Below are 15,227 nucleotides of genomic sequence, written 5' to 3' on the forward strand. Positions count from 1 at the left end.
AAGTAAATCATGGTATTTCCGTTGTTATCTGGTGTAACAGTCGCTGTTTTGACACAGCCCAATAATACTGTTGTGTTTCAGAAAGGTAACGTCAGTTTCAATTTCTATAGAGTGATTACATTGATTAACTGTTTATCTAGGCATATAGCTATATGGAGGAGATGTCCATGATCTATGGTGATTATGATGATGATGACGATGATGATGATGATTATATATTCCCATTGACATGGAGATTATCTCATCGCCATGATAGCCTAAAGCAGGCACTTGTGCCAAAAGCTGCAGTCAGTTCAAATGGCAGACTATAAGGTAATATGTAAGAATTCTGAAAATCCGGACGGCTTGTTTTCTTATAAACAGGATTTACTTGTACTTTTACTTTCAATACTTTTAAGTACATTTCATATTTAAAAAAGACTTTTGATACTTAATTACAGAAAATATTAGCTACTTTAAGACTTTTACTCAAGTAATATTTTAATGGGTGACTTTGACTTTTACCCGTCATTTTCTGGTAAAGTATCTATACTTTTACTCAAGTATGGATTTCGAGTACTTTATACACCACTGACCCTACGCGAGCACATTTTCAAGTCAGGAGGGTTTTTTCGGTAAACTGATGCTGCCAGATCGTTTGTTTTCACATAACCATCTGGGAACTAATCGCTCGGGAAACCGTTTCAAAGGGCTGATGACGTCTTTCAGTGACATCCAGGACGTGGCCAAATCACAGCCGGTTTGGGGATGATTTAGACGTCTACGCGGGAACGTCAAGCTGACGTCGAAATATGACCATTACCATGAATGGGCATGTTCAGTTATTCTGCTATGTACACAGTGTATATTCAGCAGCTTTATACATAAAGCTATAATTATGTCCAGATTTATGCTACATTTTCAAAAGATATACGGTAATACTGCCCTGTGTGGGATTTGAACTCGGGATCTACAGGACAGCTATTCTACCACTACGCTATCTGTTCGCTGAAATAATCTGCTGTACGGTTGGAGTAATATAGCCTACCGTTTCAAAACATGGACCCCTTGTTCTTTTTATACCGGTATAATATCCATGGAGTCGGGACAGTTTTAATAAAAACGAAAGCTAATTTAATTCAAACCTTAATCTCGAAGAATCATTGAGGGTTCCCTCAAAATTTACAACTGTCACCACCAGCCTATAAGGTTTGTTTACCCAGTGCTCCTGCACATGCAGGCTATACGAGACACGAATATAGCCTATACCGTAGGATTATGGCAGAAACTTGTTTTATATTTAAAACGTGGGCGTCAGAAGAACCCCGAAACACATTGCAGACAATTGCAGGATTCCCCCGCAATTCATCTCCTCGTAGTCCCACCTCCACGAATAAACAGTTTGTTAATCAGCGCAGATTGCCCACATGCAAGTGCTGATCACGGATTTTGGATAAATAAATAGCCCAGGCTGAGAAATACGTGATTGATTGCAACCATTTAGTTATCCTCATGGATATTTCAGTGGTGACTGGTGAGTGAAATTAGTTGGATAGTGATTATACAGCGATAATCTGGGCCAGATCTGACTCTTCGTGATATGACTTGAGCTGGCCCCGATTGGGCTCTCTCCATTCATCCAGGTCCGTCCGTGCTTGCTGGGTTATTGGTGTGAACCACTGGTGGTAGGGATTCAAACCAACAGATTAAAGTGTGGCAAAATAGATTTGTCGTGTGATCGTGATCTCATGATCTCACACGAATCCAGCTGCCTCGCAAGGTTAGTTTTTCATTGGAACGCAATAATACTTTGGGCGAAAAACAGAGAGGCGACGTGCACCCCTCTCCTGCAAGATGCTCTTTGGTAAAGATGAAATTGATTAAAAAAAGATAGCGGCCAAGGCACTCTTGTAGTGGAAAATTAAAAAGCCTTTATTTGTATGGCTAAAAACATGAACCGACGCATTGGAGCACACAGGCCTTCATCAGGGTGATTAACCGGTATGAGAAACAGACAAGACATAGTGTGTACACAGGAAATTACATCATAGGCTCATTAACATAATAGATTGAGCAGGAGACTAATATTAGAGGAAAAAAGCATGACAGGAAATGACCCTGCCAGATTCGCCCCTTTACTTGCACTCCCAACCCCCCCACCCCCACCCCCACCCCACCCCCACCCCCATAGGCTACTGTTGAAAAACTATTCAATCCAATGCGGTGCTGAGAGGACTTACAGTATGCGAGCACATGTACCTACACCGGCCTTTTCGAGTCGTGCAGATTCCATCTTTTTGAAGGCTTTTCCGGTGGAAGGCGCTTTTCAATTTCAGTGACTGACAAAAACAAGAGATAAGAGATAACCAATGCCATGCAGAAAAAAAATAAACAGCTGCGGCCGTATAAAGAGCGGAGATACACCGCGCTGTTCTTCTGTTTGCCTCGGCATTGTGCCGTGCATTCTATCAGACCGCACCAAATCAGATCTAAGAGGAAGTCACATACAATGATGCCACTGTATTGATTTTAATTATCCCATTACTGAGCCTGGAGGTCTTATAAAAACAGATAAGCTAAAGACCTCCGACTAATTACACACGGAGCGGCCTCATGCATTTATTTTGCCGCTGATTAAAGTTGCTTCGATTTATGTTAAATAACAGTGTGATTCAAATGCAAAACATATTGGCTGTGACAGGGAGAGAACAGGAAGAATGAGAGAGTGTGGGAGAGAGATACAGCTACAAAGAGAGAGAGAGAGAGAGAGAGAGAGCAGCAGAGAAAAATACAGAGAAGGTGATGGAGAGAAAGGAAGAGAGTAGCAGAGTGGAAAGGTTAGGGCGTAAAGCTTGAATGCTTCAGCACCGTTGCAACCACAAACAGTGCTGACCTAGAGCCTCTGTGTGATGAAAATCAGCTTTAAGAAACCCTTTTAGAGACCTGCTCTGGGGATTAATACTGTTTTGGTGTTTGGGGTCTCTCTCTCTCTCGCTTGATCGGTCTGTGTGCATGTCTATACTGTGTGTGTGTGTGTGTGTGTGTGTGTGTGTGTGTGTGTGTGTGTGTGTGTGTCTGTGTGTGTGTGTGTGTGTGTGTGTGTGTGTGTGTGTGTGTGTGTGTGCATGTGTGTTGTTTGTGTGTGTGTCTATACTGTGTGTGCATGTGTGTTGATGTGAAGCGGATAAAGGGAGTCTATAGGCCTGTGTGAGCTGCCGTGCATCTGTGAGTGTTTTGGGAGAAAGCGACAGAGTGTAACAGGCGAGGCAGAGGCAGATTGGCATTTTAGTTGGCCTATACAAACATTTCTCAAAGGCAAAGATGCTCTGGAGGCAGAAATAACCTTATTGGTTGAGTTCAACCTCAATGGGTAAAGCCAAATAACCACTGTTTTTCTCAGAAGTTAGTTATCTGGCAAACTTGATGACAAATAAGGAACTCTGGTCAGAATATAAGTAAACAAACACCGATGCTGTACAGACCCACAGCGCAATGTATTCAACGTTTTTCATGTGACACGGTTATATTACCTCCATTAATGTTACTCAAATAGCACAAGATGACATCACATACCGTTAAAGTTTGTGGGGGAAATCTCTGTTAACTGTGGAATGTTAAGTTTCACTTTTTATTTTCACACCAGGAGACTCTGTAGATTGAGATCAGTGCCGCTGGTCTGCTGTCTTTTATTTTATTTGTGCCCAAATGTTTCTAAGTGACAATATAATATGGTAAGTATCACAGTAATAGCATTTGCATTTTATTTCATTTTCAATGATCATATTCAATAGATTTAGATCCATTTCTACACACTGACCAACAGACTTTGTGCCTCTGTATGCAAAACACTGCATTTCAACCAAAACTGCTCTCTAGAAGCCATCTGACAAAGTGCATAATCTCACTAAGCGTTACCTGACTGACTGACTGACTGACTTGAATTGAAAAATATAGATGGTAATGACTTCTTTTTATTCAGTCATTCATGACCATGATGTTGGTAGGTTAGCTCAAGCTAACTCTTATAGCCTATAGCATTGGTTCCCACCAGTGGTCCGCGGGGCTCCGCCTGGTGGTCCGCAAGAGAATTGCATTTTGTATTTATTTTTAACAACAGTTTTTACATAATACACATTAACCCTGAGGAGTAGCCGGATTGGGCCGATTTTTGGAAATGTTGCACTATTTGGGGAAATATCACAATTTTTAACATTTTATTTCAGAGACTGCAGCAGGCTCAGTTTTAAAGCAAGAGTGAAGTTTCTGGTATCATATGAAACTAGAAGACCTAATGAATTGATTTGTACCAACCATGTCATGCTAGTTTGTCAGGAAGATAGCTAAATAACACTCCAAAGCATAGGTGTAGTGCCCGTAGAACGCGGAGGAACGGCGTTCCCATACTTCTCCAAGGGGTGTTTTGTGTGTGTCAGTGTGTGTGTGCATGTCGAGCCAATAAAATGAGTGAAACTTGGCAACGTTGTCATTCCTCCTATATTTAAGGTGGGCTGAATTATTCACATGGCATCAACTCGCGGCTTGAAGAAAGAAGGAAACATTCCACCTTAACTATATTTAAGGTGGGCTGAATGATTCACACAGCATCAACTCATGGCTTGAAGGAAAAGGAAACATTCCACCTTAACTAGCTACAGCGCGGGGGAAACCTCAGTTTAATAAAAGCTATACTGAAACAGCTACTGGCTTTTTCACCATCAAAATATTTTTTTTTCCACCAGTACCTCAATATAACAAGTAAAGATGAAAAAGGCAGCCAAACATCCTTTCATTTTTCGGACCAGCTGCTAAAAAGGTACGTTTACAAGCATGAAGAAACAATGTTAAAAGCGTGTTTCTTTTCAACACGGCTGAATCAAAAGTTAGCGTTAATCACCCCATTGCAATTTGCATCGCCAGAATTCGCCACAAAATTCTAAAAATGCCGGCCGCCGTGCCAAATGATGATCAATGCCTTGTGCAACTTGTGTGATCGCTGGTTGAGAGATTGTTTAGCTGTTTGTGTTGATAACTGACTCTGCTGAGTCTGCTCGCTACTTCTGCAGTGTTTATAGAGGACACAATAAGTTAAGTCGTGTCTCAGTGACAGTGGTTTGCAGCACTTGAGGAATCCGTGAGTTTGCTCGTTTAATTCGTTGATATAAGCGATTGCCCGAACGATTAATTAATGAATAGGCTACGTGAACGTTAGCATGTGTGTGTGCGCGGGGGGGTTTGTTGGGACCTGTGCGTGTGCAGGTGTTCCCCATATAGGTGCGTTCCCCCACTTCTCTAGATAGCACTACACCTCTGCTCCAAAGTTAGGCAACATTTTGGCGAGGGGAAAAAAAAACATTTACAAACTGTACTTCTTTGGCTCCGCCCATTGCCTCAGACAAATTTGAAAAACTAAAACTCTAATCTGCAAGAAGGAGTGACAGAGCAGATAGAGAGAGAGAGAGAGAGAGAGAGTCCCTATGCATTCTTTCTCAGCAGCTCTTTGTGGGACAGGGGGCTGACATGGCCCAGTGAAGAGCTAATTAGCACTGACAACAAACGTCACATCAAACAGGTATCACGTGAACTGCATGAGGCCTGCCGCACTCAGCACATCTCAGCCTGCTCTTTTCACTAGCCTGGACACCACATTACACTCAACACATATCAGCCTGCTCTTTTCACTAGCCTGGACACCACATTACACTCAACACATCTCAGCCTGCTCTTTTCACTAGCCTGGACACCACATTACACTCAACACATATCAGCCTGCTCTTTTCACTAGCCTGGACACCACATTACACTCAACACATCTCAGCCTGCTCTTTTCACTAGCCTGGACACCACATTACACTCAACACATATCAGCCTGCTCTTTTCACTAGCCTGGACACCACATTACACTCAACACATCTCAGCCTGCTCTTTTCACTAGCCTGGACACCACATTACACTCAACACATATCAGCCTGCTCTTTTCACTAGCCTGGACACCACATTACACTCAACACATCTCAGCCTGCTCTTTTCACTAGCCTGGACACCACATTACACTCAACACATATCAGCCTGCTCTTTTCACTAGCCTGGACACCACATTACACTCAACACATATCAGCCTGCTCTTTTCACTAGCCTGGACACCACATTACACTCAACACATCTCAGCCTGCTCTTTTCACTAGCCTGGACACTACATTACACTCAGCACATCTCAGCCTGATCTTTTCACTAGCCTGGACACTACATTACACTCAGCACATCTCAGCCTGCTCTTTTCACTAGCCTGGACACCACATTACACTCAACACATCTCTCTTTTCACTAGCCTGGACACCACATTACACTCAACACATATCAGCCTGCTCTTTTCACTAGCCTGGACACCACATTACACTCAACACATATCAGCCTGCTCTTTTCACTAGCCTGGACACCACATTACACTCAACACATCTCAGCCTGCTCTTTTCACTAGCCTGGACACCACATTACACTCAACACATATCAGCCTGCTCTTTTCACTAGCCTGGACACCACATTACACTCAACACATATCAGCCTGCTCTTTTCACTAGCCTGGACACCACATTACACTCAACACATCTCAGCCTGCTCTTTTCACTAGCCTGGACACTACATTACACTCAGCACATCTCAGCCTGATCTTTTCACTAGCCTGGACACCACATTACACTCAGCACATCTCAGCCTGCTCTTTTCACTAGCCTGGACACCACATTACACTCAGCACATCTCAGCCTGCTCTTTTCACTAGCCTGGACACTACATTACACTCAACACATCTCTCTTTTCACTAGCCTGGACACTACATTACACTCAACACATCTCTCTTTTCACTAGCCTGGACACCACATTACACTCAACATATCTCAGCCTGCTCTTTTCACTAGCCTGGACACCACATTACACTCAACACATGTCAGCCTGCTCTTTTCACTAGCCTGGACACCACATTACACTCAACATATCTCAGCCTGCTCTTTTCACTAGCCTGGACACCACATTACACTCAACACATCTCAGCCTGCTCTTTTCACTAGCCTGGACACTACATTACACTCAACACATCTCAGCCTGCTCTTTTCACTAGCCTGGACACCACATTACACTCAACACATCTCAGCCTGCTCTTTTCACTAGCCTGGACACCACATTACACTCAACACATATCAGCCTGCTCTTTTCACTAGCCTGGACACCACATTACACTCAACACATCTCAGCCTGCTCTTTTCACTAGCCTGGACACCACATTACACTCAACACATATCAGCCTGCTCTTTTCACTAGCCTGGACACCACATTACACTCAACACATATCAGCCTGCTCTTTTCACTAGCCTGGACACCACATTACACTCAACACATCTCAGCCTGCTCTTTTCACTAGCCTGGACACCACATTACACTCAACACATATCAGCCTGCTCTTTTCACTAGCCTGGACACCACATTACACTCAACACATCTCAGCCTGCTCTTTTCACTAGCCTGGACACTACATAACTTTGGACAGAAAACATATCAATATAACATTAGCAGGGCTTAAAGAGAGAGCTCGCAGAGAGTCAATTATTCATACATTGACTTACTGAAGGAATGAGAGCTTCTGTCTTGCCTCTAATCCCCAGCAAAGCTTTGGGTAATAGTGTGGCGCTCAAGAGTTGCCTCTCACAAGCTTCTATTCATCAAACTTTCCAATGTATGAAATGAGCATCTGACAGGCTTTTGAAATCCTGCGTGTTATTATGGCGTTTAGCCTCAAACAGCCTCTCAATCTAATGACTTCTCCACGATGGTGATTGCTTTGATTTTAATTGGGATGTTCCAGGGGCGCTGCTGCTTCTAATCCAGCTGTCTCCCAGCAGCTAGTCGAGGCTTGCTCACGGTGAGCCTTTTCCCCCTCTCTGAAAGCCATCGCGGGATGCTGTGGCTTCCCTATTGAGCATAGTGATGGAGCGTAGGCGGAGGGGGAAGCACCATATGTCACAGAGGGGTGCCTTGTATTTCGCAAAGTTATGGGTAATTGAGTGGTGAAATATAGAAGTCAACGATGTGGGGAAAGTCTCAAATGGACAGCGTCCTTCGTCTCCTGAGACAGGGTTATGGTACAGTAAAGTGCCATTTAGCTTGTCCATCCTTGAAAGACTTAAGCCGTGACCCCTCCAGGGAAAAAACACAGCGCACAAAAGGCTTACCTGGCCCACATCTGTCTCCGCAGACAACTGAAGGATCATACCACTGTTATTGACTTTTTTTATGCCCTTTCCAGTAGCTAGTTATGACTGCACGGATGCTCCCCGACGACTTTGACATTAACTTCTTAAAACATATTCTTTGTCTTTTATTTATATATTCTTGTTTTTGTTTTTGCATGTCATGTTTGACACATCATTGTTTTGTTTTTGATTAATAAATGTTTCATTGTCTGTGAAAAGTCCTACACAAATTAAGTTTATTATCATTGGCAGTATTATTATTACAGTAGTAATGGTAGTAGCAGTAAGCAAAAGTAGTGGAAGTAGGAGGAGGAGTTACATTTATTGCCTCACCAGAAACTTCTAATAATAGTACATCTCATTGCAATGTTGTTGTCATACTTGCATTGATGCATTGGTGGAAACTGTTAATAGAGTTTGAATTATTGTTATTGAATTGTTCTTTTCTTTTTTGTTTAATGTATTTTGTGTTGTCTAGATATCTTCCCTTAGTTCTAGTTGATAAATGATTGTTATAATGTTTACTTTGTCATCACTCCCTCCTTGAGTCGGGTGTTATATACGGTAAGTGTTATAAGTCTATAACACTTATAGAGACTGGTGGTAGCCATCTTTTCTTCTGTAAAGAAGTTGCGCAACACTCGCTGGAAGCTACAGTGGCAGCCATCTTCAGTTGGTGCTCCCTGCCGAAGGCCTTTCGGCTGCCAACCGGCTGGCCTTAACCTTGTTACACCATAAGGGACATTGCTTTAGATAAACTAATGAGATACTGTTTATTAAGAGGTTGAATTGGTTTAAGTTATGTTATGTTATCTTATGTTATGTTGCTAAGGGGTATACATGTCTACAATGCACTTCAATACTGTGATTTAATTCGATACTGCTTACTATGACCTTATTCCGGTTAAGTCAGGCATGTCCAAAGTCCGGCCCGTAGACCGATTTTAAGCGGCCCTCAGCTTGTCTAAAATATATACAGTATACTATATGTGGCCCTCCACACATTATTGGTTAATCCAACAAGTTCACTTTGCATTTTTTCCATTCAACTAATGATGACAGCACTATCATACAATTTGTAGACAAGCACAAAGTAGGAACAATGCAAGCCAAACTAATGTTTTCAGATGGTAAACAAAATCCACAGTACAATTGTATTGTATGTTATTATTATTATTATTATTATTATTAGGGGTTCAAGCCCCGAAGGGGCTGAAACCCTATTGTTTTTGTGCTGGTTTATTATTATTATTCTTGTTGTTTTTCATCTGCCCCAACGCAAATTCCCGTGAGTTGGTAAATGGTAGAGACCTGACATTAGGCCCAATGACAGATATTGTTGGCTGGTAGGTGCTCAAAAAAGATTTTTCGAATCGGCCTGAAGGTGGCGCTATAATCGATGGTTTTACGTTAAAGGCCTTAACTTCCACGCCGTTGGTCCGATTTTCAAACTTTTTTTTTCCAGATGTTCAGGTGAACCTGCTCTACAAGTTTGCCATAAGGACCCTCAATGTCCGCCTGGAAAGTTTTTGAGATATTTGGAAAAGTTTGGAAAACACATTTTTTGCATCTCCTCCTAGACCGTTGGACCGATTTGCACCAGACTCGCAAGGAAGCATCTATGGAGCAAGCTCTACAATCGTGATTGGTGGATTTTTGAAAGCTACTTTAGTTTCGGAGATATTGATCGTTAAAGTTGAGAGGGGCGTGGCCTCACAGCTAAATTGTCATAACTTCATGACCGATTAAGGAATCTTCACGAAACTTGCAGGAGGTCTTCGGAGACCATCCTAGACCATGTGTGTCAAATTCTGTGCAATTCGACCAAAAGGGGGCGCCATAAACGCCAGAAATGGGCGTGGCTTAACATAAAAAAGGCTGTAACTCCACACCTGTTTGTCCAATGATCGCGAAACTTGTCAGATATATCAAGGAGGATGTCCTAGTCAGAATCAGAAGCTTTGTCATCTGCGCAAGGCTTGAACCCCGCCCATCGCCGCTTGCGGCTATATTTATTATTATTATTATATTTTTATTTATTTATTTATTTATTTATTTTGTTCACCCATTATGATGCAAGAAGCAGCTGGCCCCCGGTATTTTCACATCTAATCTGGCCCCCATTATAAAAAGTTTAGACACCCCTGGGTTAAGGTAATCAGAAAATGCAAAGTATTGTTTTAATCAGGTTAATATTGGAATATTGCAGTCCATGTAAACATAGTCAATGTGAGTGACTGTGCTGAACAGTATGATAAAATCATGATGATACAGACATGAACTAAAGACTTGATGTTGGCTACATCAGTGGTTATTTTCTTTTTTCTTTTTCTTTTCTTTTTTTTGCTGCTCCTGACACCTACAGTACCCGCGACCTGCTGCTGTAGGGTAATACCTAAATCATGATTTTTATTTTCCCTTTTTAGACTATTTTACTTGAGTAATTATTATAAGAATCCCTAGAGGCTCCAAATATGAATTATTTTACAAGAAAAGGGACATTAATCACAAAGATTTAAAAGTTGATAATAAATTTATGTTGGGAATAGGCTATATTTTTAACATGCTATCAGTCATCGCATCACGCCACCTGAAGAAAATCATCTCCCAAACCCCCACATTGTTCTAGGTGCATTTTTAAACTGCATTGGAGTCAAAGGAGGCTTCAAGGTAAAAACTACACACTACCAGAATACTGACGACCACATACCAAAACGAGCTGGCTTCATCTAAGAGGATGAACGAACAAGATGAGTGGGGGGGGGAAATTATAGAAGAAGGCCTATCTGTGGCTGTCACACACTCACACACACACACACACACACACACACACACACACACACACACACACACACACACACACACACACACACACACACACACACACACACACCTTCTGGTGTGTTCCCACATACTCTTTTGTGTTGAATCTCTGTTGATTTCTGACTCGCCTTTTTTCTCTGTTCACATCACCTGCGTGCCGTGCACTCGGCTTGGTGAATATTTCTCCTCTGAAGATCCTCTGTGAATTCTGAGAGAAAAATGTAAAGCATTACATCCATTGTTGAGCAACAATTAACTACCTACAGTAGGAAGCTTCTTTCAGACATTTACACGTTACAGCCAGTTGGAGTAACTAGTTACTAAGTAACTCATTACTGTAATTCCACTACTTGTTATAGTAACTATTAATCTAACTAATTACTTTTTGAACTAACTAGTAACTGTATCTATTAGGGATGCACGATATATCGGCAATCATATCGGTATCGGCCGATGTTGGTCATTTTTTAACATATCGGTCATATCGGTATCGGTCAGATGTTGCAATGTTAATATCGGTTATCATTATCAGCCAAATTCTTCACATTGATATGAAATAATGCAGTAAATCTATGATTTATTGGCTTTTCCAAAGGCTTTGCAAATAAAGAAATGCATAACTTTTTCAAATTCAGTGTTAACATGTGTTTTTCAGTATGTACATCGGTAAATATCGGTTATCGGCCATAACAGCAATGTTAATATCGGTTATCGGCATCGGCCAAAATTTTCATATTGGTGCATCCCTAGTATCTATATTACTTCAGACACTTGCCCAACTCTCCATATCTGTTGTGTTTTATTGTTCCACTACTTACGTTTCATGTTTCGCAATGATTATGAGTACAATGCAGATCAAATTTGACAGTTGTCTTCCCCCACACTGTAACAGAGCAACACTAAAATTATGTGTGCATTCATAAGAGAATGTAAGCTAAAAAATAATGCAAACGTTACTTTCCTTAGTAAACTAATAACTATTATTATGCAGTAATTTATCTTCTATCAATTGAGTATGTGGACTTTGTCTGTTCGTTTGTTTGTTTCAAGTTCTGTGTTTGGCCACAGCTGTGCTGTTTTACGTGCGCTCGGGCTGAAACCTTCAGGGTGTGTAAAGGGCACCTGTGCGGGTGACCTGACGGAGCCAGCTTTTTTAATTAGGCTAATTAGCTAATGATGTGATGTCATCAGTGATGATGTCATCAGCAATGTCAAAAGTGATGTCATAAAAGCGCGCGCGCACACGCACGCACGCACGCACACACACACACACACACACACACACACACACGGAGGCATTGTGACAAGACTGATCAGTGATGTCATAGGGGGGCACACACACACACACACACTGATTATGTCATCAGTGATATCATAATGGGGCACACACATACACACACAAGGAGGCATTGTGACATCACTGATACAATAACATTTAATGAGCAACACACACACGGGCGTGCCCGCGTGCCATTAGGGCGGGCGAGGCCACGCAGCGGCCTAGGCATCGAACGCGCGCGCGTAATAATAATAATAATGATAATACATTCATTGAGCGCTTTTCTAAAAACTCAAAGACACTTTACATTATATGGGTTAAAAAAACAGAGAACACCACATTAAAAACAAGAATTACATAGCATAAAATCACGACATAAGTAATCAAACATTAAAAGCGGTTTTGAATAGGTGGGTTTTGACCGCAGCTCCGCCTGCTATTGGTCCGTGATCGGCAAGCTGCGCGATCACTGGACAGGTGATCTGTCAATCACCCCCTTTTCTATCATTTATTTTACTCCAAACGGGCAAGTTATATAAAAAATGACCCCCCTACAGTTGTTATGAAAAGGAAATTAGCTATATAGACCAAAACCGTGTTTTGCCCCTCACTGGAAAGATGTTTAATCCTGTTACAAAGTCGGGCATTTTATCATGGGGGGAATGCCTACTGCCCTCGACGCCTAGTGGCCATTCGAGGCACTACTTTTTACCACTAAAAACATGCAGAAGATCAGATCGTCATCGTCATCTGACCAGTGACGACAACATCCGAAGTTGGTCCCCGGGCGCTGTACGAGAAAGCGACCACTGCTCCTGGCCTGCCCCCCGGAGGAAAGGACATGCCTGGATGGGTTAAATGCAGAGGACACCTTTCACCGGCCACCGTCAGCATGAGTGTGTTGTGGCCGCATGCATGTATTGTGGTGTTCGTGTGACAATAAAAGACGGGCTTGTCCGTTACGAGTTTTTTTTTTTACAGCTTTTCAATTCACTTCCGCATCATCAGAGGGAAGGGGGTGGCTTGCCCACTGGTCCTGAGTGGTGGGGATAGGAGTTTAACATCAGAGGAACGGAGGCTGCGGGAAGGAGTGTGATGGTGGAGCAGGTCGGTGAGGTAGGAGGGGGCCTGGTTGTGGAGGGCTTTAAATGGTAAATGGCCTGCATTTATATAGCACTTTTATCCAAAGCGCTTTACAGTCAGTAGGTACATTCACCCATTCACACACCGATGGCAGCAGGTTACCACCCAGGGTGCTGGCACACCAACGGGAGCAATTTGGGGTTCAGTGTCTTGCCCAAGGACACTTCGACATGCAGACTGAAGGAGCTGGGAATCGAACCACCGATTAGTGGATGCCCCGCTCTACCTCCTGAGCTACAGCCGCCCCCACTTTATGGGTGAGGAGGAGTTTGAATTGGATGTGTTGTGGGACAGGGAGCCAGTAGAGGTTCTGAAGGACGGGGGTGATGTGATTACGGGTGTGGGTGATGAGGCGTGCAGCAGAATTCTGGATGTACTGTAATTTGTTGAGGACTTTGGAAGATGAACCATGGAGAATGCTATTGCAGTAGTCAATTCTGGAAGTGATGAAAGCATGGATTAGAGCAGGGGTGCCCAAATTCTTTCCCATGAAGGGCCAAAACTCAATCTGGGTGGAGGGCCGAGGGCCAAAAATAAACGTGGAATTACATTAAAATGTATTGTGTTTTATAGAAAATTAACTAAATCTAAAATAACATTTCAATATAATAATCTACTTTTTATCTGTTTGAAAAAGCGAGGGCATGTTTCGTTTCGTAGTGGCGACGTATACTCTTTCAAAACAGCCACTCTCTGTCTGCAAATGAAACAAACCGCTGTTGAATTTACTTCGGTAAAAAAATACTCGTCTTGCCACTCCGTCCTAAACTTTCTTTTGTCAATGTGCCACTGCCGTGATGATGATCTGTCCATCTTGCTGAGCTGGTGTAAAGCCAGTGACTGGGGAGGGATCAAATATCAGAGCTCACCCCCCAACCAGGTGATTCAGCCAACCAATCAGGAGCGATCAATCCTCAGACAGCAATGCCTCACACCCGTGTGATAGAGTCGGGGAGAGAGAATACCAGCTGCACAAAATTAACGTTAATAAAAAAAAAATCATATAGGAACCCCCTTCACCAAAACATGCAATATCCTGGTGGCTAATGTGGTTCCTCCTCTGGTCGTTAAGGGCGCCTGTTCGGAGGGAGGGGAACTGGTTGGAATAGCATGAACCTCCCAGGTGCTATGTCCTACCAGTGAAGCTTCCCCTGTCAGGTGAAAAGAAGCGGCTGGCTAACTGCCCATGTCTCGGAGGTAGCATGGAGCCAGATTTCGCATGGAGCCAACTCTCCCCAGATCGACAGAGGGTGGAGTAGCAACCAGAATAAATAAAAGTAAAATTAGCACTAAGGGGGATAAAAATGGAATAAAAAATCGGGGGGGGGGGGGGGGGGGGGGGGCTTTAGAAAAAAAAAAATCCCAAATCCATGGCGGGCCAAAACAAACTGGCCCGCAGGCCCCAAATTGGTCAACACTGGATTAGAGTTTCGGCAGCAGGGAAGGAGAGTGATGGGCGGAGACGTGCAATGTTTTTTGGATGGAAAAGGGTAGTTCTGGTGATGTGTTTGATGTGGTGATCGAATGAGAGGTTGCTGTCGAAGATGACTCCAAGGTTACGGATGTGTGGTGAGGGAGGTGTTGTCGATGGTGAGGCGGAAGTTGTGCGTGGCTTTGGTGAGGGAGTTTGGGCCAATGATTATCATGTCCGTTTTGTCACAGTTGCGTTTGAGGAAATGTGTATGCATCCATGATTTAATTTCGGTGAGGCAGTTGACCAGAGTGGAGTGAGTTGCAGTGGTGATTGATTTGGTGGAGATGTA

This window comes from Poromitra crassiceps (assembly GCF_964638095.1).
Source record: "Poromitra crassiceps genome assembly, chromosome: 2".
Classification (NCBI taxonomy): domain Eukaryota; kingdom Metazoa; phylum Chordata; class Actinopteri; order Beryciformes; family Melamphaidae; genus Poromitra; species Poromitra crassiceps.